The 27,363-nt window shown below is 44.9% G+C and overlaps 1 protein-coding gene and 2 pseudogenes across 1 annotated transcript in view; all 3 read right to left on the bottom strand.

The window, feature by feature from the left end:
• The window catches only part of LOC136399391 (leukocyte immunoglobulin-like receptor subfamily A member 6), a 367,572-nt gene that overhangs the window by 251,782 nt on the left and 88,427 nt on the right, over window positions 1-27,363 (bottom strand). The gene's annotated exons all lie outside the window — the stretch shown is intronic.
• On the bottom strand, window positions 8,627-13,417 carry LOC136397163 (leukocyte immunoglobulin-like receptor subfamily B member 4; annotated as a pseudogene).
• LOC136397162 (leukocyte immunoglobulin-like receptor subfamily A member 6) lies at window positions 20,648-27,238 on the bottom strand (annotated as a pseudogene).

Below are 27,363 nucleotides of genomic sequence, written 5' to 3'. Positions count from 1 at the left end.
CTGTGCAGAAGTTTTCTTAGTTTGATATAGTCCCATTTGTTTATCCTTTTATTTCACTTGCCCGTGGAGATAAATTGGCAAATATATTGCTGCAAGAGATGTCGAAGAGCTTACTGCCTATGTTTTCTTTTAAGATGCTTATGGTTTCACGGCTTACATTCAAGTCTTTTATCCATTTTAAGTTTATTTTAGTGAATGGTGTAAGTGGTGGTCTAGTTTCCTTTTTTTGCAGGTAGATGTCCAATTTTACCAACACCATTTGTTGAAGAGGCTATGTTTACTCCATTGTATGCTTGTACCTCCTTTGTCAAATATCAGTTGTTGATAAAATTGTGGGTTTATTTCTGGGTTATCTGTTCTGTTCCATTGATCTATATACCTGTTCTTATACCAGTACCATCAGGCTGTTTTGAGTACAATGGCCTTGTAGTATAATTTGATATCAGGAAGTGTGATACCTCCCACATTATTCTTTCTTTTCAAGATTGCTGAGGCTATTCGTGTTATTTTTTGGTTTTATATAAATTTTTGCAGTATGTGTTCTATATCTTTGAAGTATGTCATTGGTATTTTAATTGGTATTATTTTGGGTAATATAGACATTTTAATGATGTTTATTCTTCCTAACCATGAGCAAGGTATAAGCTTCCACTTGTTTGTATCATCCTTGAGTTCTTTCATCTATGTTTTATAATTTTTCGAGTACAAGTCTTTAATCTCCTTGGTTAAATTTACTCCTAGGTACATTACTTTTTTGGTTGCAATAGTGAAGGGGATTGTTTCCTTAATTTCACTTTCTGACAGTTCATTGTTGGTGTATAAAAATGCCTCTGATTTCTGAGTATTAATTTTATATCTTGCCACTTTGCTGAATTCATTTATCAGGTCCAGTAGTTTTTTGACTGAGACTTTAGGGTTTTCTATATACAATATCATATCATCTGCAAATAATGATAGTTTTACTTCCTCTTTTCCAATTTGGATGCCTTTTATTTCTTCTTCTTGTCTGATTGCTGTGGGTAGGACTTCCAGGACTATATTGAATAAGAGTGGTGAAAGGGGGCACCCCTGCCTTGTTCCTGATCTTAAGGAAATTGCATTTAATGTTTGCCCATTGAGTAAGATGTTGACTGTGGGTTTTTTCATAGATGGCTTTTATCATGTTGAGGTATGTTTCCTGTATTCCCACTTTGCTGATTGTTTTGATCATGAATGTATGCTGGATTTTATCAAATACTTTTTCTGCATCTATTGAAATTATCATGTGGTTTTTCTCCTTCCTTTTGTTTATGTGATGAATCACATTGATTGATTTGCAAATATTTTACCAGTTTTGCATCCCCAGAATAAATCCCACTTGATCATGATGTGTAATTTTTTTCATATATTGCTGGATCCAGTTTGCTAATATTTTGTTGAGGATTTTAGCATCTATATTCATCGGGGATATTGGCCTATAATTTTTCCTTTTTGTTTTGTCTTTGCCTGGTTTTGGAATCAGAATTATCGTCACCTCATAAAAGGAGCTTGGAAGTCTTCCTTGCTCTGGAATATTTTGAAATACCTTGAGAAGGATAGGAGTTAGTTCATTGAATATTTGGTAGAATTCACTTGTGAAGACATCAGACCCAGGACTTTTCTTTGTTGGGAGTTTTTTGATAACTGTTTCGATTTCTTTGTTGTAATTGGTCTGTTTAGGTTTTCTGATTCTTCCAGATTAATTTTTGGAAGATTATATGTTCAAGGAATTTGTCCATTCATGTAGGTTGTCAAATTTTTGGGTATACATTTCTTTATGGTATTTTCTTATAATCCTTTGTATTTCTGGTATGTCAGTTGTTATTTCTCCACACTCATTTCTAATTTTATTTATTTGAATCCTCTTTTATTCTTTTGGTGAGTCTAGCTAAAGGCTTATTGATCTTGATTACCTTTTCAGAGAACCAGCTCTTGGTTTCATTGATCCTCTGTATTGTTTCTTTAGCCTCTATGTAATTTATTTCCACTGTGATTTTTATCATTTTTATTCCTTTTAGTACCTCTGGGCTTTACTTGCTGTTTTTTTTCTAGTTCTTTTAGATATAGGGTCAAGTTATTTAACTGAGCTTTTTCTAGCTTCTTAAGGTATGCCTGTAATGCTATGAACTTCCCTCTCAGGACTGCTTTTGCTGTGTCCCACAAATTTTGAGTTGATGTATGCTCATTATCATTAGTTTCTAAAAAAATTTTAATTTTTTCTTTGATCTCATTGTTTAATGTTAACCCATTCCTTATTTAATAACATTCTATTTAGTTTCCATGTGTTTGAGTATTTTTCAGTTTTTCTGTTGTGGTTGATTTCTAGTTTAATGTCATTGTGATCAAAGAAAATGCTTGATATGATTTCAATCTTCTTAAATTTGTTGAGACCATTTTTGTGCCCTAACATGTGGTCTATCTTAGAGAATGTACCATGAGCACTTGAAAAGAATGTATATTCTGCTGCTTTAGGGTAAATGATTCTGCAGATATCTATTAAATCAAGTTGATGTAGTGTGTCCTTTAAGTCTGCTGTTTCTTTGTTAATTTTCTTTCTTGAGGATCTATCCAGTGATGTTAGTGGGACATTGAAATCCTCTACTATTATATTATTTCTGTTGATTTCTCCCTTTATATCCATCAAAGGTTGCTTTATATATTTACGTCAGGGTTGGGAAACTTTTTGGCTGAGAGAGCCATGAACGCCACTTATTTTAAAATGTTATTCCATGAGAGCCATACAAGATGTTTAACACTAAATACAAGTAAATGTGTGCATTTTATGGAAGATCAACAAACACTTTTAAAGTACAATAAGTTTCTTAGTTCTTTTTAATAACATTGTTATGCTGTTGCTAACCAATGATGGATAAAGTACTTCTTACCATTAATGTGACTTCTGGTGCTGCATGGTTTTGCCGATGGCTTTGTAGTCTGGTTGATACATGGTGAGGTTAAGCTTCATGCAGGCATTGAGACTTCCATCCATTAAATATGATTGTAGGTTGGTTTTAACATTTTTTAGATGTGAGAAAGACTTCTCACATGCATACGTAGAGCCAAACATTGTCAGTACAGCAATACTCACATGCTGCAGTGTGTGGTATGTGACAGGAAGCGCGATTCAAATTTTGTCAATCAGCCCTGGCCGGTTGGCTCAGTGGTAGAGCGTCGGCCTGGCGTGCAGAAGTCCCAGGTTCAATTCCCGGCCAGAGCACACAGGAGAAGCGCCCATCTGCTTCTCCATCCTGCCCCCTCTCCTTCCTCTCTGTCTCTCTCTTCCCCTCCTGCAGCCGAGGCTCCACTGGAGCAAAGATGGCCCGGGCGCTGGGGATGGCTCCTTGGCCTCTGCCCCAGGTGCTAGAGTGGCTCTGGTCGCAACAGAGTGATGCCCTGGAGGGGCAGAGCGCATCGCCTCCTGGTGGGTAGAGCGTCGCCCCCTGGTGGGCATGCTGGGTGGATCCTGGTCGGGCGCATGCGGGAGTCTGTCTGACTGTCTCTCCCCGTTTCCAGCTTCAGAAAAATAAAAAAAAATAAAAAATTTTGTCAATCAGCTGGTTCACGGATTGAAGTTTTTTCATTTCTCCCCACTTGTGTTTGCTCGCCAACTCTGCTTGCTATCGTGCAAGTCTTTCCAAATCTTCATTCAGTGACTTGAACTTATTCACTCACATGTCTGAGGCCTTCAGGTCAGCAGCTTGTAGCTCAAAATTTCTGATGTAGACACCGAGGATGTAACTCAGGTTGGTGCTGTCTTCTGCACACTTGTGTGGATGGGTGACAAACTTAAAAAGATGAGTGCGCCCACAAAATTCTCCAAAGTGCACTTTGAATGACTGCAGGAGATTAGATGTGAAGCCTGCTAGCTGCTGGAGATCAAGATGTTGAGCAGGGTAACTTGCTGTGCATGCATCTTTAAACTCTCCCAGTTTTTCAAAGTGTAGTAAGCGACCTGTTCCAATGTCAGCGATGAACAGTTTCAGCTTGTTTTTAAATGCAAACACTGTTTTTTGAAGGGATAAGACTGTATTTACAATGCCTTGCATTTTCACATTGAGCTTGTTCAGATATTCAGTCATGTTTACGAGATAGTAGAATTTCAGGAGCCACTCAGTGTTAGCTAACTCAGTATGCTCGACATTTTTCATTTCAAGAAAAGTCCGGATTTTGCTCAGACAAGCCGCGAAACAGCTGAGCACCTTCCTTCTTTACAACCAACGCACAATGCTGTGAAGAAGCAGACCAGGATAATTATTCCCAACTTCATACAGCAGTGTTTCAAACTGGCAATTATTTAAAGTTCGGGCAACAATAAAGTTGACCACCCGAAGACCAGTGAGATCACCTCACCAAGCTGCTCACCACACATCTGAGCACAAAATGCCTCCTAATATAGGATGCAGTGAAAACTTAGGACGGGTCTCTTATCATGTTCACAAAGAAGTGCTACGAATCCTATTTTTCCCCACCATGCACAGAGCACCACCAACAGTACACACCAAAATTAGTTTGTCCGTTGGTTGATTTTTTTCTTTAGAGAACTCAGTGAAAGACTTGAATAAATCCTCCTCTTTTGTTGTCTCTTTCATACACAAAACAGCAAGACTTTCCTCACATAGTGTGTCACCAACAGCATACTTTGCAATCATGCTGACCTCGAATAAATGGCTTATGTCCATTGACTCATCCAAAGTGAGTGAAAAGAATGGTGCTGCATTTATGTCCTTCACTTGTGTTACTTCAATTTGATTTGCCATCATGATGGTACAATCATGAACAGTTCTTGCTGACAGAGGCATGTATTTTATTCATTTGATTATCTTGTCTGTATCCGAAAAGTCGTCAAAAAGTTCATTGGCAACATCAAGCATGAATGTTTTGGCATACTCTCCATCTGTGAATGGCTTTCCATTTCTCACAATTGCTAAAGCACCAGCAAAGCCAGCTAAATTCCAGTCACCTTGTTGGGTCCAAACATGGAGTTGCTGCTGACTAGCTTGCACTCTGCACAGTAGCTTTTGACATGCTTTCTTCCAGCTGTCCCCCACTGGGTATTTCAATGCAAATGTAGTATGGCGTGTGTCAAAGTGCCACTTTATATTTGACTGTTTCATTGATACAATTTTATGATTGCATATTAGACACATTGCAGAACCTGCTCTCTCCAGAAAGGCAAATTCCCCCATCCATTCCTGCTGAAAAGTACAATACTCCTCATCATTTTTTCTTTTAGCCATCTTCTTCATCAAAAGGGTTTCTGCAATTAGCTAGCTGACTACTTGAATAAAAGAATGGAAGTTTATTTCCTGACCTCACAACAACCCTTGTACCTTACGCATTATCCAATAAAAATTTGGTGTTGTTCCAGAGGACAGCTGTGATTGGCTCCAACCACCCGCACCATAAACATGAATGGTAGAAAATGAATGGATTGCAATACATGAGAATGTTTTATATTTTTAACGTTATTATTTTTTTTATTAAAGATTTGTCTGTCAGCCAGATGCAGCCATCAAAAGAGTCACATCTGGCTCGCGAGCCATAGGTTCTCAACCCGATTTAGGTGCTCCTATATTACGTGTGTAGATATTTATAATGGTTATATCTTCCTGTTGGATTGCTCCCTTTATCATTATGTAGTGACCTTCTTTGTCTCTTACTATAGCCTTTGTTTTAAAGTCCATTTTGTCTGATATAAGTACTGCTACCCCAGCTTTTTTTTTCATTTCCATTTGCGTGAAATATTTTTTTCCATTCTTTTCCCTTCAGTCTATGTGCATCTTTTGTTTTAACGTGTGTCTCTTGTAGATAGCATATGTATGGGTCCTGTTTTCTTATCCACGCAGCTACCTTATGTCTTTTGATTGAATCATTTAATCCATTTACATTTAAGGTTATTATTGATATGTAGTTGTTTATTGCCATTTTATTCTCTAAAGCTATATTCCACTTTTGCTATATTTCCCCCCCCCCCCTTTAATCTGTTTACAACAGGCCCCTAAGCATTTCTTGCAACATTGGTTTGGTTGTAGTAAATTTCTTGAGTTTTTTTTTTTTTTTTTTTGTCTGAGAAGCTTTTTATTTCTTCTTCAATTTTAAACAATAGTCTTACTGGATAAAGTAGTCTTGGTTGTAGGTTTTTGTTCTGCATTACTTTGAATATTTCTTGCCATTTCCTTCTGGCCTCAAGTGTTTCTGTTGAGAAGTTACATGTCATCTTTATGGGGGCTCCTTTGTAGGTGATAGTCTTTTATTCTCTAACAGCTTTTAATATTTTCTCTTTATCACTTAGCTTTGGTATTTTAATTATGATGTGTCTTGGTGTAGATTTCTTTGGGTTTCTCTTTAATGGAGTTCTCTGTGCTTCTTGAACTTGTGAGACTTTTTCTTGCATTAATTTAGGGAAGTTTTCAGCTATGATATGATTGAACAAAGTTTCTATCCCTTGTTCTTCTTCAGGAACCTCTATGATGTAGATGTTTTTTTTCTTTATGTTGTCACAGAGCTCTCTTAGATTTTCCTCAAACTTTTTGAGTCTCTCTTTTTTTTTTTTTTTGCTGCTCTGCTTCTGTGCCTTTATTTATCTTATCCTCTAACTTGCTGATTTGATCCTCAGCTTCATATATCCTGCTTTTAATTCCTTCCATTGTGGTCTTCATTTCTGATATTGTATTTGTCATTTCTGACTGATTCTTTTTTATTTCAATGTCATTTTTTTTATATTTGCTATGTCTTTATCTAAGTGTTTGTAATGACCATCTATTGTTCTAAGATCTTTGAGCATCCTAATAATCGTTATTTTAAACTCTGCATCTCGTAATTTGGTTATATCTGACTCATTCTGGTCCTTTTCTGGGAATGTCTCTTGATTCATTTGTGTTGCATTTCTCAGGCTTCCCATTTTGTCTGTGTATAAGAAAGTTTTGGCCACTGGAGTCCACTGGGTGTGGCCTCTGTGTTTCCTAGGTGTGGTTTGTCTGCAGGCCCGCCTCCCCCTCTGCCACTGCTGCCTAGGGCACTAGGGTATGGGCATTGCCGGTGCCAGCCCACTTGGGTTGTCACTACAGTTTCACCTCTCCTCCATGGGATGGGCTGTGGTCACGTGCCCAGATCTACAAGCCTCAGTGGCCTCGGCCTTCTCCCCACCCCCACGGGTGGGGTTATGTGACACATCAGGGCAGAAGCCTTGGCACTGCAGGCAGGGGTGAGCATCTTTGCTCAGCTGCGGGTCTCTGCCTGTTTCCAGGCTTTTGCCCTGCCCCCATGGGAGGAGCCGGCTTGTGTGTCTGGCCACAAGCCTCCTGCTTGCCTGCTCGCTCTTGCTCAGCAGTGGGTCTCCACCCTTTTTGGTGCTCACGCCCTTCCCTCACAGGTGGGATTGCAGGCAGGCCCATAGCTGGGCCTGACCACTTTCGCATGTCCCCTCTGCCCCCGCCAGGCAAGACTGAGCTCACACCCGGGCCTCAGTCATGGCCAGCTGGTTTCTGCCCTTGCCGACGGTACCACACTTCTACATCCCACCACCATCCACCCTTCAGTGAGCCCTCACCAGTGTAGGTGGGGGCACTGCAGCTCAGGCCCTAATACTCAATACTGTAGTCCCGAAAGCTCCCTCCTTCTAAGTGACTCTGCTCTGAGTGCCGCAGGAGAGCTTGTTTGCCTGGTGTCCTACTTCCCCTTGCTGGTATTGCTGTTACCAGGGGAAATTTTTGCTTCAGATTTGGGGAGTGTCTTGTCCCAGGGGTTAGGGTGACTGTCCCTCAAAGTGTTTCTCCCTGTGCCTCCTAGATTACACTCTTTTCCTGCCGCTCCAGTCCTTTCCTCTCTCCCCACCCCCCAGATCCCTAGGTGGGTGGTTGTGAGAGAAATTTTCTGCCTGGTCCCTTTAAGAAGAATCCTGGGTCTGAGAAATCTCTTTCTCACAAACAGTATCCTGTCTTGTTTCCAGTTAAATACTGTCTGTATGCCTCTTCTAGGTTCTGGGGCTGCAGGCTGGGGCTTTGTTCCTGGGGCCCAGGACACTCCCATCTCCACTAAACTCACTTCCCACCACGTGAATCTCTCCGGGTTGCCATTTGCTCCAGGGAGCTGGGCAGCCCTCTCTGCATTTCTGCTTTTCCTACCAGTCTCAGTGTGGCTTCTTCAGTGTTCCTTGGTTGAAGAGCCCTCTTAGTTTAGTCCAAAGTTGGTTTTTCCAGATGATGGTTCTTAAAATTAAGGTGTAATCCACTTTGGTTCTGGGAGGTGGAAGTTGATACGTCTGCCTACTCTATCTCCATCTTGCCGCTCCTTTATTCATGATTTTTAATTTTCTCCTTTCAATATGTAATACTTACATTATTATTTAATTTAAGACATTCAATTCTGGTTTGGTTCATACATTGATTATTTAGAAGTCTGTTGCTTTGTTTCCAAAATGTAGGAAGAGATATTAGTTTTATTTGCAGAGCCAGGTGACTCTGAGAGGGTCTCAGGTGATATTGGGGATCCACACCAGGTGTCCAGGATGCTGGAGTAACTAGCTGAGTGTCCATTGGGGCAGCACCCATGCCTTCTGGAATTCGTGAAGGCCCCCACCCTGCAGTATGGAGATTCAGTCTTCACTGGGCTAGTGTATGGTAAGAGCAGCATACACACTGGGCTCATCTGGGGCTTTTCTGACCGGGAGGAAGGGGGTGCAGTTGTCTCCCATCTGAGGGGCATGTGGTTCATCTAGGCATAGGTCACATCTGAGGTGGTGTCGGACGCAGCAGCCTGTAGCAGGGGGAGAGTGAGGGAGATGGAATGTGGTTGGGATGGAACAGTCTAGGCATTTGGAAAGCATGGGACTCACCTAACTGTCCATCTGCCTGTCCCCTTCTGCTTGTCTGTCCTTCATGCCCAGCGATCCCCCCGACAGGGAGGAAGGAGAGGTGGCCATTCCCTGCCTGAGTCTGGATCTTGAGAGGTTCACCTGAGCATACATCACTTGCTGGGGGACTTCATAGTGCCTGTTCTGCTCCAGAAACAGTGAGACAGAGACAGTGTCCCCTAATTCCACTGGTGAAACCCTCCAGTTAATTATCCACCTGTTGTCAGAGTGATGATGTTAAACTTTAAATCAGATTAGGTTACTCTCCTAATGGAACTTGCAGGGACTTCCTATGCGTTGGGGCATCTGGATGCTTCTACAGTATTCTAATACAGTTTCTTACTCATTTAACCCATCTTGCTAAAAAAAAAAACCCAGCATGTCCTGCCTCAGGACCTTTGCACCTGCTGTTTTCTCTGTTCCACCTGCCCCCCCATACATTATCCCCTGCTTTTGCTCCATTTTCCTTCACAGCACTTTGCTTTCTAAGACACTGTCCTCCTCTTTGCACAGTGTCTCCCTCCCCCACAGGTGATCTGGAGTTATGTGGAGACCTTCTTGCTCAGGGCTGCTCTGTGGCCCCTAAATGGAGCCAGTAAACAGTGAGCTCCCCTCACATCTGCTGGTAAATTAATGGAGGGGACCCTGGGGACCTGTGGGTGATTCACTGATTCATGCATCCTCCTGAGACCTGGGGCCACACAAGGTCAGACAGAAGACCAGGAGCCAGCAAAGGGGACCTCATAGGAGGGGTTATGATGTCACAAGAAACCAGGAGGAGTGAGTTGAGTCACAGCAGGACAACCTGGGTGCCCAAAAGAAGAGGTCATTGTGGGACACTCTTGTGAACCAGGTGAGGTGAGGACAAGAAAGTATCTATTGGATTAAACTGGGTAACAAAACGTCCTTGGTGACCTGGACACAAGCAGAGGTCTCACCCGAGGGTCCAGCTCCACACCCTTTTCTGGCTGTGGGTCCTTCACGGCTGCATCTGCTGGGGCAGAATAGGGGTGTCTCTGGACAGGGTCTCTGATGTTTCAAGGATGCAAACCTTACCTGCACCCAGATGGGACAGTAACCCAGGGTTGGGGTGAAGTGCCAGGTCACACAGTGAAGATTTCATTCCTTCCCACTCCTGACCCCCACACCATCCCTGCCTGTGCCTCCCCCATCATTTTCTGAATCCTTGTGCCCCCTACCCATGGTAGCCCTCTCTTCCTCTCACAGAGAGGATCTTTCTGGGTGCCCACAGCTGAGTTGTAGCTGTAGCTAGCAGAGGAGGTAGACATCTATAGGACAGAGAGAGAGCCCATAAGGTCACAACCTGAGGGTCTTCTGGGCAGGAATGACATAATCTGTAGGCCTCTGTCCTTGGGCTCTAGGTCTGTGGGCCCTGCAGGGGGTGACACATCAGCCTCTCTGGGTTGCTCAGGAGGCACCGTCTGCCCTGGGAGAGGAGGAACATTCTTCCCAATGTCATGTCACAGGAGAGAAGGACACCCTAATAAACACTTGTGCATATGTCTTAATATTTCAGAAGAGTGAACATGGTAAAAAGTTGCCTTTCACTTGTACATCTGTGTTGACATTCAGTGCTGTATTGGAGATTTTCTGATCTGAGATTCTGGGGAAATTTTTTTCTCACCTAAACTTCTCCATCTATTTGGTTTTCCTGTCATTGTTTCTCTGAAGCCCCCTCTTCTGTAACCCAGGCCACCCTATTCCCTACTCACATGATGTCCTGCCTTTGCTTTGATGCTGGTGTCGAAGGGGGAGAGAGAGGAGGAGAGTGAGCAGCAGGATTAAGGCCACTGAGCCCCAGTTAGAATGCTCTGGTACCATTTGAGACCTTGGGCACAAGTGGCATTATGAATGAGCCAGTAGTGACATTTAATGAGCACATACTGTGTGCAAGGCACATGCTGGGGGCTGTCATCCATCTCCACTCCTCCTCCCTACAGTCATGCACAGGGATTGCTGACCCCACTCCCACTGCACTGAGGCTCAGAGAGGTTCACCATGTGCCCCAAGTCACCTAGCCTGGACGGGGCAGGGCTGGGCCTCGAAACTGGGACTGTGGGCTCCCTGCGCTGTCCTCATGCTGCCCCCCAGGTGGACACCAGCTTCGTGCCCTGGGCTCCTCATCTGCAGAAGCTTGTCCATGTCCCATCTGGAACTGAGTGTTATTTCTTCCTTTTTTTTTTTTCTTTGTATTTTTCTGAAGCTGGAAATGGGGAGAGACAGTCAGACAGACTCCCGCATGTGCCCGACCTGGATCCACCCAGCACGCCCACCAGGGGCGAAGCTCTGTCCACCAGGGGGCGATGCTCTGCCCCTCCGGGGCGTCGCTCTGTCACGACCAGAGCCACTCTAGCGCCTGGGGCAGAGGCCAAGGAGCCATCCCCAGCACCCGGGCCATCTTTGCTCCAATGAAACCTCGCTGCGGGAGGGGAAGAGAGAGAAAGAGAGGAAGGAGGGGGGGAGGGGTGGAGAAGCAGATGGGCGCTTCTCCTGTGTTCCCTGGCTGGGAATCGAACCTGGGACCCCTTGTACGCCAGGCCGAAGCTCTACCACTGAGCCAACCGGCCAGGGCCTGAGTGTTATTTCTTATTACCTGCCTCACAGTACAACAAGGACATGGGAGGGTCAGATGCGTAAGGTGGGGCTCTGCATGTGTCTCAGCATTTGTCTCCACTGCAAGGGCCTTGATGACCCTTTGGGAAGGTTGAGCTGAGCTGGGGGCCATGTCTTCCTGAGCTCTGTGAGGCCCCCTATGTCACCTGACCTCACAGCAGCCTGTGATCAGGATGAGACCAGGGATAAACAGACAAGAACCCAACATTCAGAGAAGAAAAGAGACAGCCTGGTCTCACAGCAGAAGCAGCAGAGCCAGGCACTGACCCAGGTCTGACTCCTGCCCCCTCTCTCCTCTGAGCTGAGTCTGAGCTATGGGACAGGACCTGGATGTCCCAGACCCTTGAACTATCTTTCCGTCCCTGTACAGTGTCACCAGCAGTGCTACAGAGGGGAGACTCTCCATAACATCACACCCTGGGGGTTTCCCTGGGAGCTCCTCTCTTAGGAGCTCAGAGCCAGAACTGGCAGGAAATCTGAGCTCTGGGCCACCATTCTCTCCTTTTACACTTGGGGACACTGAGGCCACACAGGGGAAGGTGTGTCCATGTCAGCGTCTCTACAAGTGCCTGAACCCCACATGACTCAACCCCTATCCCCATGGATGCACCCACCACCTTCTCAAGGGACCCTCACTTACTGCTTTGCAGGCCTGTCACCATAGGGGTGAAGGAGGAATTCTCAGAGCCTCCTGGAAATCGTGATGGTGGCCAAGGTGTGAGGTCTTCCCTCTCCCCACTTAAGCCCTAATGTCCCTTAAGTAGGCTGGGTTCCACAATCTCCCTCTGCTGTGACCACCCGCCAGTCACCTGCCGGCCTCAGAGCCCTGGGAGCCCTATGAATATCAGCATCTCTGCCTGCCTCCCAGCTGCCTGGGACACAGCCCATTCTTGAGAGTCTGTGAGACACTGGGTCCCCTGATAGACCCTCAGAACTTCCCTGGGCTGGTCTGTGCTCCCTCTGAGCAGAGTTCTCAGTGATTCACCAGCTGTGGATATGGGCCCCTATGGGTGATGGGCTGGGACCTGCAGGGGGTCCTGGGAACAAAGACAGAAGGCTGGTGAGAGGCTGGGGTTATACCTGGAGTCCTCAATCACTCAGATTATCCTATGTCTGCCTTGTACCACCCCCCAAAACATGCTTCCTGCCCAGCTACCACCCTTGAACCTAGATAGGGATAAGGGTGTGCAGCAATGGGACGGCATTCAAGGATCAGATCTTTGCAGACTGACCACTACTTAGGGCACCTCCCTCTCATCCAATGTCATATGTCTCCTGGGAACAAGACCCTAATCCAACCATGTTCAGAAAAATAAGAAAAACTTCAGTCAGGGGCTACTCACCTGAGTCCAGTAGATCCAGGTGGTCACTGGGTTCAGACTATACTTGAGGTCTTTTCCTAAAATAGCCACAACATCTGTACACCTACCTGTGGCTGGGAGTCATGGGCACACAGGAAACAGGGCCTGGAACTGCACTGTGGGGTGTTGCTTTGAGTCCTGGATCCAGGAGAGCCTGTGTTCTCCTTCCTTAGTCAGAACAAATGTATCAAATACCTGCCCTGAGCCACAGTAGAGGATCACGTTCCCTCTTGAGGTCACGACAGGGCTGGGCAGGGCTGAGAGGCTGGGTTTGCTGTAGAATCCTAGGAGAGGAGGAGGCAGCATGTTAGATGGGCTCACCCCTCCCTCATGTCCTCCAGGGCTGGGCTGTGAGAGGGGAGACCTGTGAGAGCAGAACCCCTTCCTGAGGGCAGAGCCTGAGGCAAAGACACCTGAGTGTCTCCTCACCTGTCACCACCAGCTTCAGGGGGTCACTGTGCTCTGACCAACCAGTGGAGCTGAGATAGTTACAGTGATATCTCCCTGCATCACGCTGTGTCATGTGTGTGATAAAGAAAGCTCCCTTCTTCATGGGCTTCCATGGGGACTGTCTTCCAAAGAAAACCTGTTTCTTCTTTATACAGATGGAAATCTAGTGCTTTCAGGGTCCCCTGACTCTAGATGATCAGATAACTTGCCCAGGGGATTACAGAGGCTGGCTCAGCCCAGATGATGATTTTGTGTAGGGTCCCTGGAAGAAAACCAGAGGCTGCTTGACAAAGACCCTCCGTCCCTCATTCCCCAACTCAGCCCAACACCCTCCTGTTCTATCACCTCATCCCAGGACCTCTGTGCTCCCTCCTGAGCCCCAGGGGGTGAAGTAAGAGGTGGGACACGGAGCCTGGGGAGGACTCACCTGTAGATACCCAGTAGAGGGATTACTGGGTCATATCATAGTTCTATTCTTAATGTTTTGAGGAACCACCATACTTTCTTACATAATGACTGTGCTAATTTGCATTCTCGCCAGTATTGAATGAGGCTTCCTTTTTCTCCACAGTCTCTCCAACAGTTGTTATTACTTGTCTTATTGATAATAGCCAATCTAATAGGTGTGAGGTGGTATCTCATTGTACTTTTGATTTGCATTTCTCGAATAGCTAGCATCTTCTCATGTATCTGTTGAACATTTGAATTTTTCTTGGGAGGCACCCTAGAATCAGCACCAGGGACAGAGGCAGGTGGGGCATCTGCTCTGTTCTGAGTTTACTACACTCTGGAGTAAGCTTGCTCCTGCTCACAGAATTGTGTGCACCGTGCATATATTTTGGTCGTTACAAGGAACAGCTCATTTTAAGGAAGAGAGTGGAGAAACAGATTTCAAGATCTGCTTATCATAACCCGTAACATCAAACCAAGAGTAATCTAATCCGTAGACGATGTGCCATCTGTATTCTAAGAGGTTTAGGAGGATTATTTCTCTATCCTGATACAAACCCTGTGACACAAACCCATGGCACTAGGATGACAAAGGAAGAGCTTTTAGTCTTCATTATGGCCTAGGAGCTTTTAAGTGAACTTTGCTGTTCGGACAGTCTCAGTGGGTAGTATGTGAGATGTCACATACATGCGTTCACTAACTCAGGCTCTGTGTGTCTCATGGTTGATGGAGGTGAAGAAATGTGATGACTTTGTTTGCACAGGAGGGACCGTGTTAGCTGACTATGGAGAGTGTGCCTCGAACAAGGTCACTGTCCTTGGTGGAATGGCCCCTTTATCATGTCCAGTCAACCAATGCTGAGAGTGGAACAGTGTTTTGTTCCTCATTCTCTTCCTTCCAACCCAGTCCTTACATTTAAGGGGTTCTGCATCTGAAACCTCCTTACCTTCATCCCCTGGACCAGGAATGTCAGAGATGCTTCGATCTTATTTTTGGAAGTTGGACCCCTGTGGGAGGACTGTGTGCATGGAGGGTCAGAGCAGGTGGGGTGTTAGAAGAGCCTCTAGAGCGGTGTTTCCCAACGTGGGGCCCACGCCCCACAGGGGGGCAATTCGATAGTTAAGGGGGGCAATTTGAAAATGGACTCGACACGACTTTAACTCTTTCACCCCGGGCCATTTAAATGCAATGCTAGATATCAGTGCCAAATTTAACAAAAAATGCAATTCTTAAATAATTGCGGTAAATAATTATTAAGTATAATTTCATTTGACGAGACCAGAGTATCAACTGGATGATTGGCGTCGTCAAGTAAACTTCGTCCTGGGTTCACCGCGGAGCGTGCCATCTGCCGCGGGGAACCCCGGACGTTTTAAAAATTTGCTAAACAACGCAGTTATTCTCACCTAATTGGCCCATTGCAACTTCTGTAGTGTTTCACATCATTCAGTTGGTGTTAATTCGAAATAAGTGTCAGTCAAAACTGTTGTAAAAGCTCGTTGATTTAATAAATATACATATATATATTGTATAGATATAATTGGTAAGTATTTGATTTTATTTTTATCAATATTAAACTCTTTATTAAGTACTTCTTGCATTGGGGCTAGAAAGCACTAATATTTTATAAATATTATTGGGGCTATAATAGTGCATGCACGACAATTTTAATTTTAGAAGCATAACTTTCCAGAAAATTTTGTCAAGTGGAAAAAATATAGATACCTTTTGATTTGCGGTGGTAGTATAGTAAATGTGTTATATACATTTAAATAAATATGAATTTTTAGTATACGTTTACTCTATGTCACATTGAATATATTTTAACACATATTTTAATATTAGTTTTTAATTGATCTTATTTTTATTTCTTATAGCCCATAGTAAAATGAGTGGTACAAGCAAGAAAAAAACTCGTCAATATTCAGAGGAATATTTAAAATTTGGGTTCATACCCGCTGTTCACAATGAGTGGATTCCTTTTTGTCTTTTATGCCAGCAATGCTTAACCAATGAATCAATGAAATGAGGTCGTCTTGAGGTGCATTTGAAGGCAAAACATAGTGCTCATATTAATTCAGATTTGAGTTACTTTAAAACTTTAAAGAAAAATTTTGAAAAAAGAACATTAAAGTCTCTATTTACTGCTCATACTTCAACTAATAATCGTGTTCTTGAGGCTAGTTATCAAATTTCTTTATTCGTCGCTAAAACTGGAGAAAATTACACTATAGGAGAGAATTTAATAAAACCATCAATATCAGCATTTCTTAAAACGGTTCTTGAAAAAGATGACAAAGATGTGAAAGCTATGCCACTCAGTGACAATACTGTTAGCAGAAGAATAGATGAAATGAGTGAGGATATTGAAAAACAACTTATTGAAAAGCTGAAAACAAGAAAATTCTCCTTGCAAATGGATGAATCAACTTTGAGAGACAGTGAGGCAGTATTGATCACTTACGTAAGATATATTGATAAAGGACATTTTGCTGAAGAAATGTTGATCTGTAAAAGATTAGAAAGCACCACTACCTCCAAAGATATATATAATAAGCTAAAAAACTACTTAGATGTCAATGATATACCAATGAAAAATATAACATCTTGTGCTGCAGATGGTGCTCCCAATATGATGGGCAAGAAAAATGGCTGCTTAAAATTGATGAAAGATGCGAATCCAGAAATGATTCTTGTGCATTGTGTTATTCATAGGGAAAACTTGGTAGCTAAAAACATCTTGCCTGTTCTGAATTAAGTATTACATACAGTAAGAAAGTGTGTTAATGCTATTAAAGCTAGTGCCAAATGTGTCTTTTCAAGCTATTTTGTGAAGAACAAAATGAAGACCATGTGAGACTTTTACTTCATACTGAAGTAAGATGGCTATCTAAAGGAAACTGTTTGAAAAGATTTATGGAACTGTTTGATACTCTTAGTGATTTTTTAAGCGACAAACCTGAAATGAAGTATCTGTTAACAATAGATGGTAAAGCATTTGTGAGTTATTTAGCCGATATCTTTGAAAAACTAAATATATTAAATAAGCAACTTCAAGGAACAAATAAAACTCTTGTCGATGCAAAAGCAAAGATATTTGGTTTCATTACCAATATTGAGTTATGTCAGAAACATATTAACAACAAAAACTTTAAACAGTTTCATTGGCTCCAAAAATGTGAAGTCACTGATACCGCTTTACTTGTTATTGTCAATCATTTGAATATTCTATCAGCTGATTTAAAAGAAAGATTTTCTGATTTAAAACAAATTGATTTCCCAACATGGGTGATGCAGCCAATGTTAGTGGATTTGTCTGATATATCAAATATGCAGTATCAAGAAGAACTCGCAGAATTGCAAAATGATGAGTCAGTTAAAGCTTTATTTAATATCAAAGGAGCGATGGCATGGCTTTGTGAGGAAACAGAAATCAAATACCCAAATTCAACCAAATGTGCAAGAAAACTATTGCTACCGTTTCCATCTTCATTTTTAGCTGAATGTGGATTTAGTGCTGTAAATGATTTACTGGTAAAAAAAAGAAATCAGCTGGATATAACACAACGTGGAGACTTGCGACTAAAGCTAACCAAATTGGAACCGAATATAAAATCTCTGTGCAGCAATCATCAAGTGCAAGGATCACACTAAGTTAAAATAATAAATTAATATAGAAAAATCTGTGTTAAAATTATTTGGAATTTAAGTTTCTGTTTTTCATTATATGTTTTGAAATTTTACTTACTGTGTTTTGTTAACAATTTCATAGTGATTTCTTCCTAGAACCTATCATTTATGTTTATTAAGTGAACAAATCAATTTTTTAATGTTAAAAATTATGTATGTTACATAGGGGGGGACATAAAAATTTTAGAAAGGTTAAGGTGGAGCATGGCACAAAAAAGGTTGGGAAACACTGCTTTAGAGGAAGTGAGAGAAATGAATGGAGGAGGACTGGGGGTCTGGGGTAGGCCTCAGAAGAACACGGATGAGGTCACACAGAGCACATGTTTCGAGTCTTCAGCTGGGCATGGGCTGTGGCAATGACCCAGGGGACATGAGCAAAGAGGGTTCAGGGGGAAGAATTGTTTGAATTTAATGATTGTGTGTGAAGGAAAAAAGGGTGAGGAACTGAGCACTGTTCCACTCTCTGCTTTGGTTGACTGGAGGGGACAATGAGGCCATTCCCTCAGGGATGATGCCTGCAGGGGATGGACATGTGTGGAGAGGCTATAGCACTGTCTACAGACTCACAAAGGGAAGCAAAACCTTCCCCCCTGCCCTGCTTTCTCTCTCCCTAACACTTCCCATTAGTAATGTCCTTGTTTCATAAATAGCACCCTCTTTTTCTTCATGGCTTCTTTTAGGACATCTGAGTCATATTTTCCTCCTCAGAGTCCCTTCCTCTCTTGGGCAGGACCCAGCTTCTCTCACTGAATTCTGTCTGCAAACACTGGGCCAGAGGAAATTCAGAGTGTAATGAAAGGAGATGTAATGTGTGTGGACTGTCAGCCCTGAGCAGAAATTGTGCCTTTTTGGGTCTCCTTCCCTCCCTGCAAAGAGGTGACAATGACGTCTCTGCTCAGCCTTGTTGTGAGGAGGCCATGGTCCCTGAGACACACAGGGGTGTAGTCTGCCAGGTGTCCTGAGCAATGATGACATATGCAGGTGGGGACATTGTGATGACCATCGTCTCAGACACCACAGAAAAAGCTGATGAAGGCACACTCCACCATCACATCTCCTCCAAACACACAGAGACGCTGGGTATTGTGTGTAAAACATGGGGTCACAGTCAAACAAATGGAAGAACTGGCCATGACAGAGAAGCAAAGAAACTCAGAGAGAAGCAGAAGCCAATGGGGAGCGAGCCTGGGTGGTGGGTACAGAGAGTGGGCCACAGGGTCGGATTACTCATCTGTGTACAGACTGCTGTCCTGGTTTGAAGTCTCACTTTACCATAACCCAACGTGTGGAGTCTTGTTGGAATTGGAGGTGATGACCTTTGGCTGGCAGAGTCAATACTTTCTGGCCTGACAAAAAAAATGTCAGGATGAATTTTTTCTTTTACTTTTCTTAGGAAGAATTTATGCAATTTTATTTTGTGTATGAAGGCATTTCATAAGTGTTTGGACGAAATCACCAATGGAGCTCTCCCTGAACGTAACTTCAGTCGTGCGATAATATTTTATGACAGTTTGAAGATACTGAATATAAATGTAGAAAGATACAAACTTGCTTTTTATCATGTCCATTCAGTAAGTCTTACATTTGAAGGTGCCCACTTTAAATGTTTATATATATTGTCATCAAATTGTTCACGATTTTTTGCTTCTACCTTTCTAAATCCTCTACAACATGTCCTGCTGTCAACTGTTTCATCTTTATAGCAGAAACGTGTGCATTCTCTCATTTTTGAAGGTAGCTTTCAAGCTAAGACTTATAAGTGTGATTAGTATTTTCAGTCTTCAAGTTTTGGACCTTGTTGATATTCCTCTGTTTTTGTTTTTCCTGAGTAGAAACTTCTTTTGTTATTATCATCTTCCACCTTCCGCCATCATTTAGAAGAATTTGCTATTTTTCTACTATTTATCTTTTACTTATACTTTACATTTTATTGAATTTATTGGTGGGAGACTGGTTAACAAAATTCTATAGGTTTCAGAAATTATGTTTTTAAACTTTTAGGTTTTTAATTTTCTTTCTTTTTTTTTTTAGAGAATTAGGTTCAGCGGGGTTACTGATCAACAAGGATACCTAGATTTCAGGTAAACCTCTCCACATTATTTAAACAGTCAAATACGCAAACGTTATTTTTTAATTGAACATTTTTATTAAAATGTGGTTGGCTTAAAATATTATATTATTTTCAGATATACAGCATTGATTTGGTATTTATGGATCTTACGATGTGCTCCCCATATGAATTCCAGCAGTCATCTGGCTCCCTGCAAAGTTACCCCACCTTATTGATGCTCTTCCCTCCTACTTTATACCCATCCCACCTCCCCTCTCCCTGTGAAAACCATAAGTTTGTTTCTGTTTTGGGTAGAATGTTGGTAAAAATCCCAGAGAGGCTGTGGAGAAAAAGGAACCCTCATTCACTGGTTGCAGGAATGCAAATTAGTACAATCATTATGGAAGAAAATATGGTGGTTCCTCAGAAATTAAAAATAGAGCTACCCTATGACCCAGCAATCCCTCCACTGGGTATCTACCCGCCAAACTCTAAAATATTGATTTGTAAAGACACATGCACCCCCATGTTCATCACAGCACTGTTCACAGTGGCCAAGACATGGAAACAACCAAAGTGTCCCTCAATAGAAGATTGAATAAAGAAGATGTGGTACATATATACAATGGAATACTACTCAGCCATAAGAAATGATGACATAGTGACATTTATGACAACATGCACAGACCTTGAGAACATTATACTGAGTGAAATAAGTAAACCAGGAAAAGCTAAGGACTGTATAATTGCACACATAGGTGGAATATAAAACTGAGACTCATGAACATAGATAAAAGCAATCTTATTTTCTATATTCATTACATAATACCTTTAGTCATTGATGTTTTAAGGCTTTTTATTTTCTAATATATTCATTCATGGTTTTTAACTTTCTCATTTTGTAAATTTGATATGTAATACTTACATTCTCATTTAATTTAAAACATTCACTTCTGGTTTAGTTCACATATTGATTATTAAAAAGTCTGTTGCTTTATTTTCAAAATGTAGGAATATGGGTTATCATTAACTATAGAATCAGGAGACCCACAGAGGTCACAGGAGCTGGAGGGGATCCACACCAGGTCTCCAAGGTGGCTGGGGTCACTAGCTGAGTGTCCATGGGGCAACTCCTGTGCCTTTCAGAGTCCCTGCAGGTCCCTCTCTGGAGTGTGGGGTCTGGGTCCTCCCTGGGCAGTGTACACACAGGGCTCATCTGGGGGCCCCTCCAACGGGGAGGATGGGGGTGCAGTTGTCTCTTGTTTCAGAGGCACGTGGTCCAGCTGAGCGTAGGTCACATCCTGGGGGGCCTCAGAGGCAGCCACCTGGATCAGGGGGAGAGTGAGGGAGATGGAACATGGACGAGGTGGGGGGAGCCCAGGGCCCTGGAGAGCATAGGACCCACCTGACTGTCCATCTGTCTGTCTTCTTCTGCTTTTCTGTCCTTAGTGTCCTGCAATCCCCCCAACATGGAGGAAGGAGAGGTGCAATTCCCTGCCTGAGTCTGGATCTTGAGAGGTTCACCTGGGCATATGTCACTCCCTGGGGGTCTTCATCATGCCTGTTCTGCTGCAGAGACAGTGAGACAGAGACAGTGTCCCCTGGTTTAACTAGTGACACCCTCCAGTCAATCATCCACCTGTTGTCAGAGTGATGATTTGAAACGTTAAACCAGATTAGGTCACTCTCCTGATGAAACCTACAGGGCCTTCCTAAGCCGTGGGGCATCTGGATGCTTCTACGGTTCTGACTCTTATCCTAACATGCTGTCTCTTGTTCATGTGGCTCCAGTGACAAGGCCCATCTTACTGAAGAAGCATGTCCTGTCTCAGGTCCTTTGCACTTGCTGTTTTCTCTGTTCCATCTGCCCACCCCCCACACACCCACACACTATCCCCTGCTCATGCTTTATTTTTCTCACAGCACTTTGCTCTCTAGGACACTGTCCCCTTGTTTGCACAGTGTCTCCCTCCCCCACAGGTGAGCTGGAGGAGTGTGGAGACCGTGTTGCTCAGGGCTGCACTGTGGCCCCTAAATGGAGCCGGTAAACAGTGAGCTCCCCTCACATCTGCTGGTGAATGAATGAAGGGGGCCCTGAGGACCTGTGTGTGATTCACTTGTTCATGCCTCCTCCTGAGACCTGGGGCTGCACAAGGTCAGACAGAGGACCAGAAGCCAGGAAAGGAGACCACATAAGATGGTCTATGACAAGAAAACCAGGAGGAGTGAGTCACAGCAGGGCCTGGGTGCCCAGATAGAGGGGTTTGTGTAGAACATCCCTGATAACCAGATGAGGTAAGGACAGGAAATTAAGTGTACTGATGTCCATTGGATTAAACTGGACAATAAGAAGGTCCTTGGTGACCTGGACAAGAACAGGGATCTCACCCGAGGGTCCAGCTCCATGCCCTCCTCAGGCTGTAGGTCCTTCACGGCAGCTGTCGGGAGCCGATCAACGACTGCTGGCTGACAAGGTCACAGCAGCAGAAGACCCACAACTGCTGGCTGACAAGGTCACAGCAGAAGAAGATCAAAAACTGCTGATTGACAAAGTCACAGCAGAGAAGACCAATGGCTGCGGGGTGACAAAGTCACTGCAGTGAAGACCAATGGCTGCGGGTTGACAAAGTCACCGCAAAAGGAAAGGCACGATACTTCCCCCTTTGATTTTTTAAATTAATCTGGCCTTATATCCCCCCTTTTTCTGGGTGTGTGCTATTATTTGTGGCACAGGGATAATAGTACCGTACTTTCCCTGTAGATTTGTAGTAATTTCTTTGGAAATGAGACAGAAGGTGTAAGTTCCACAGAAAAGCCTGTAAGCCCCTTGAACTGGGCTCATAAACATAAGAGGCTGGCTATGATATCCCTCATAAAGGGTTAAGTTTGTAGGAGAATTTCTTCTTATTAATCATGTTAGAAAGAATATAGTTAGAACTTAGCTAGTGTGTGAATATAGTAAATAAATAAAGTTTGACTAGACAATAGAATCTTAGGTAAGGTGCTATGGAATGGCCCGTTGCGTGGCCTGGGATGGGAATGCAGTCAGCAAGAAAAGAATGTTTTGCTAAGAGAATTGTTTTATGACTGAAGGCAGTTGCTGGGCTTTCTCAGTGAGACACTCATGAGATTTATAAACTTTCCCAAAAATTCTTTCTTCTGATAATGAGAGGTATGGGGCGGGGGGCATCCATAGAAGCAATAGCAATTAATGTCTTCTGAAATTATGTTGCTACTAAGCTATCTTGCGAGTGCACTCTATATATCTTTAAGTAAAAGTTACTCTTAATGTTATGTCAATTTCTTAATGGGCAAGCCTTTTGTTATCTAGTGAGGAAAGTTAGGACACTGCATAAACTCAAGGCCATTTGCCTGAGCAAGCGGTGGTCATTTGCTAGTCCTTAATGATTTTGTCTGTTAATCTCTCTCTGCCCCTTGACTCACAACAACAGTAAAGTTGAGTTATTAGTTAGTACTAATCCTTTAAAAGCTTTTACCGATGTTATCGCTATTCAAGTTATTTTTTAATTGTACTTTGAATGATTTGCCACCTGATTTGTAGTTTACAGATATAAATTAACTGTTATCTGGAAACATGTAAACATAGTGAAACAGAAGCAATGATTAATACCATGTAATTGTAACTTGGTGTGTGTGTATAAAAAAGGAGCTGTACTAGCATTTGGTAGAGATGCCTGGCAGTAAATGCTAACTAGAGAATAAAGAGAAAGAAAAGAATTCGGCTCTCTCACTCGAATTTCGCCGACGCCGTCTCCTCCTGTGGGACCCCTGGATCCCCCCCGGGGCTGGACCCCGGCAGGCAGCATCTGCAGGGGCAGAATGCGGGTGTCCCTGGAACAGTCTCCAAGATCTCAGGGCTGCAGAACCCACCTGCTCCCAGATGGGCCAGTAACCGAGGAGTGAGGAGAGGTCCCAAGTCATGCAGTGGGGTTGTCAGTCCTTCCCACCCCTGATCCCCACTCCTTCCCTGCCTGTCCCTCCCCCGCCATCTCCTGACTCCTTGTGCCCCCTTTCCCAGGGCAGCCCTCTCTTCCTCTCACAGAGGGGCTCTTCCTGGGTGTCTGCAGCTGGGCTGAAGCTGGTAGGGAAGACAGGAGTGTTAGGGGCAGAGAGGGGCCTTGGGCAGTGGAGTTTTTCGTGTCTCTTGGGCAGCAGTTACCGTGGCCCCAGCAGGAGATAACACATGTGCTTCTCTCTGGTCTAGAGGGACAGTCTTAGCCCTGGGATAGTAGGACCCCCATCCCTGCACGATTCCTCAGGAGACAAGGAAACCTGAACTCACACTTGTGCATATGTTTCATATTTCATGAGATTTAAAATGATAAATTATTATCTCACATCTGTTCATTTGTGCTGACATTGTGTTCTTTCTAGATTTTCTGATTTGAGATTCTGGAGAAATATTTTTCTCAGCTGACCATGCTCATCTATTTGGATTTTCTGTACTAGGTGCTCTGAGCCTGGTCCTTTGTGACCCAGGTCACCCTGTCCCCTACTCATCAGATATCCTGCCCTTGCTCTGATGCAGGTGTCTGACAAGGAGGAAGAGGAGAAGGATGAAGGCCGCCGAGATGCCAATCAGGATGATCTGATTTCATTTAAGACCTTGGGCACAAGTGGTGTTATGAATGAGCCAGTAATGACATTTAATGAGCACCAACTTTGTGCAAGGCACGTGCTGGGGGCTGTCATCCATCTCCTCTCCTCCTCCCCACAGTCAGGCGCATGGATTGCTGACCTCGCACCTATTGCACTGAGGCTCAGAGAGGTTCACCAGGTGCCCCAGGTCACCCAGCCTGGATGGGGAAGGACTGGGTCCGAACTTGGGACTGTGGGCTCCCTGTGCTGTCTTCATGCTACCCCCCCCCCTTTGGACACAAGCTTCGTGCCCTGGGCTCCTCATCTGCAGGGAGCCTGTCCATTTCTCAACTGGAAAAGATGGTTATTTCTTTTTTCTTTTTTCTTTTTTTCTTTTTTGACAGAGATGCAGAGAGAGGGATACATAGGGACAGACAGGGAGAGAGAGGAGAAGCATCAATTGTTCGTTGCGGTAACTTGAACCAGAAAGGCAGGGAAGTTCAGGGCTGCCATTTCCCCAGCTGAGCTCAGTGGTCCCTCCCCGAGGATGGGTTCTACAAAGTCCCTCTGCCATGACCACCCACCTGTCACTTGCCAGCCTCAGAGCTCTGGGAACCCTGTGGATCTCAGCATCTCTGCCTGCCTCCGTGTTCCTGGGACACAGCCCATCCTTGAGTGTCTGGGGGACACTTGATCCCCTTGATAGATCCTCAGAACTGCCCTGGGTGGACTGTGATCCCTTGGAGCAGAGTTCTCAGTGACTCACCAGCTGTGGAGATGAGCCCTGTGGGTGGGGGGCTGGGACCTGCAGGTGGTCACGACAATATGAACAGGAAGGGTGTGAGGAGCTGCTGGTGACCCTGGAGTTCTCAAGTCACTCAGACTCGCTCCTATGTCTGCACTGTGGCCTCCTCAAGTCATCCTGCTGCCTGCCTGATACATTCTGGACCCAGGTGGGGAAACAGGTGGAGAGGGTGACTAGACCACTAAGGAGCTGATCTCCCCTGTGTGACCAAATCTACAGCCGCCTCTCTACCAGCCAGACTGATGACTTCTGGGGACAAGGTCCTTACACTGAGCTCAGGAAGGACAGGGTCAGTGTCCCCTCACCTAAGACCAGGAGCTCCAGGGCTCACTGGGGTGTGACAGCAGGTAGATGTTGGTGCTGTTTGAGCTGTAGCACCTGTAGGTCCTCCCATGGGCTGAGGTCACATGACTCATGGAGAACTCTGCCTGGTACTGCTGAGCTCGGAGCTCTGATCTAAGACGCAGGGGGGGATCGGCTGTCCCCTCCTTGAACAGAAGAAAAGTGTCCATCGGTCTCTGTAACTGACACAGCAGGTCATGGTCTCTCCTGAGGCCACCCTGGGGCCCGGCTGCACCGAGAGGGAGGGTCTGTCAGGGAGCCGTCCTAGAGAGAGGGGGGTGGGTGAGGGGCTACCCGTCACCTTGTTCTGACCTGAGAGTCAGCAGGCCTCTCTCTGAGGACCCTCCTCCTCTCTGTCTTTGTTTCTCTGAGTCTCCCCTCCCCTCCCATCCCCTGTCTCTCTCTGTCTCCCTCCTTGGGACCCTGCATGTTCACTCTGCCCATCACCACCTGAGATCCCCCAGCAGGGCCTGTGCAGAGTCTGGGTCCCTGACTGAACCCACTGGGCCCTCACCTGCCACCAGGATGTCCACGGGGTCACTGGGGATCAACCACTCGGAGGAGAGGTTGTGTCCACCGTAGCATCTGTACTGGCCCCCAGGGAGCTACTTACAGTGTCCAGGGAGAAGTTGGCCTGAGAGAGCCCAGCCTGGGGCTGAAGGACAAGGCTCTGGGGGAGGTCACATCTTCGCTCTTTAAACAGAATAAATCTGTCATAGCCGACATTAGAGTGACACTGGAGGGTCAGGCTCTGTTCAGAGACCACGATGGGGCCCTGCTGGGTCAGGAGGGAGGGCTTCTGAGACACACCTGGGGAGACCAGACGTGAGTTACAGGGGCTGCTCCTCCCATACAATGTCCTCTCCTGTCCAGGCCTAGGTCTCACTGTCTCTCTCTCTCTGTCTGTGGGCCAGGATCCCCTGTGTCACCTCAGCTCACCCTCTCAGTGGGGTTCCCCTTATATTAAGGATTCCTAAAATGTATCTGCATCCACAGATTAGTGTCTAGTGCCTTAATCCATGGATAAAACAATAGCAAGACTCACCTGAGACCAGGAGCTCCAGGGCATCACTGAACTGTGAACATCCCTGGAGTCTGTCTCTGTAACAGCCATCGCATGTGAACGTCCAGTTGTGGCTGGAGGTCACAGGACCCACAGGGAACAGGGTCCAGGGCCTCCTACTGGAATAAGGCTGTGAGTCCAGGGTCTTGGAGGCACTGTGATCTCCTTCCTGAATCAGAATAAATCAGTCAAATGCCAGCTCAGGGCCACACTGGGGGGTCACGTTCCCTCCTGAGGTAACGATAGGGCTGGGCAGTGCTGAGAGGCTAGGTTTGCTGTAGAATTTTAGGAGAGAAGGAAGCAGCATGTTAGATGGGCTCACCCCTCCCTCACATCCCCCAAGGCTGGGCTGTAAGAGGGGAGACCCCTGAGAGTAGACCTCCTTCCTGAGGGCAGAGCCTGAGGCTGGGACCCCTGAGTGTTTCCTTATCTAGTGCCGCCAGCTCCAGGGGGTCACTGTGCTCTGACCAGCCAGTGGGACTTTCATATTTATAGTAATATCTCCTTGCATCACATTCTGTCATGCGTGTGATGGAGAAAGCTCTCTTGCTCATGGGCTTCTGTGAGGTCTGTGTGTCCCAAAGGACACATATGTTTATACACATGGAACTCCTGGGCCTTCAGGGGCCCCTGACACCAGATGGTCACAGAGCTTTCCAAGGGGATGACAGGGCCTGGCTTAACCCAGATGGTGGAAACCAGAGGCTGCATTACAAAAACACTCCCTCCCTTATTCCCCAGCTCAGCCCAACACCCTTCTGTTCTATCAACTCATCCCAAAACCTCCATGCTCCCTCCTGAGCCCCAGGGGTGAAATAAGAGGTGGGACATGGAGTCTGGGGAGGACTCACCTGTATGCACTCGGGTCCTCTGGCCCAGACTCAGCCCTGAAAGAGAGTTCCTGTCAGAGATTTGCACCCGCATGTCTACGCTGATTGCCTTCCCAATGGATTCCGGACTTCTGTATCTGCCTAAGTCTAAAGTTCCCCATGAGGAAGAAGGTGTAGCCACCCACTTTCTCCTGATGCCCCCTCCCCGTGTCCACAGCT

Source organism: Saccopteryx leptura, chromosome 3 (assembly GCF_036850995.1).
Source record: "Saccopteryx leptura isolate mSacLep1 chromosome 3, mSacLep1_pri_phased_curated, whole genome shotgun sequence".
NCBI lineage: Eukaryota > Metazoa > Chordata > Mammalia > Chiroptera > Emballonuridae > Saccopteryx > Saccopteryx leptura.
The sequence above is the reverse complement of the archived record's forward strand: the minus strand, read 5'-3'. Positions and strand labels throughout refer to the sequence as shown.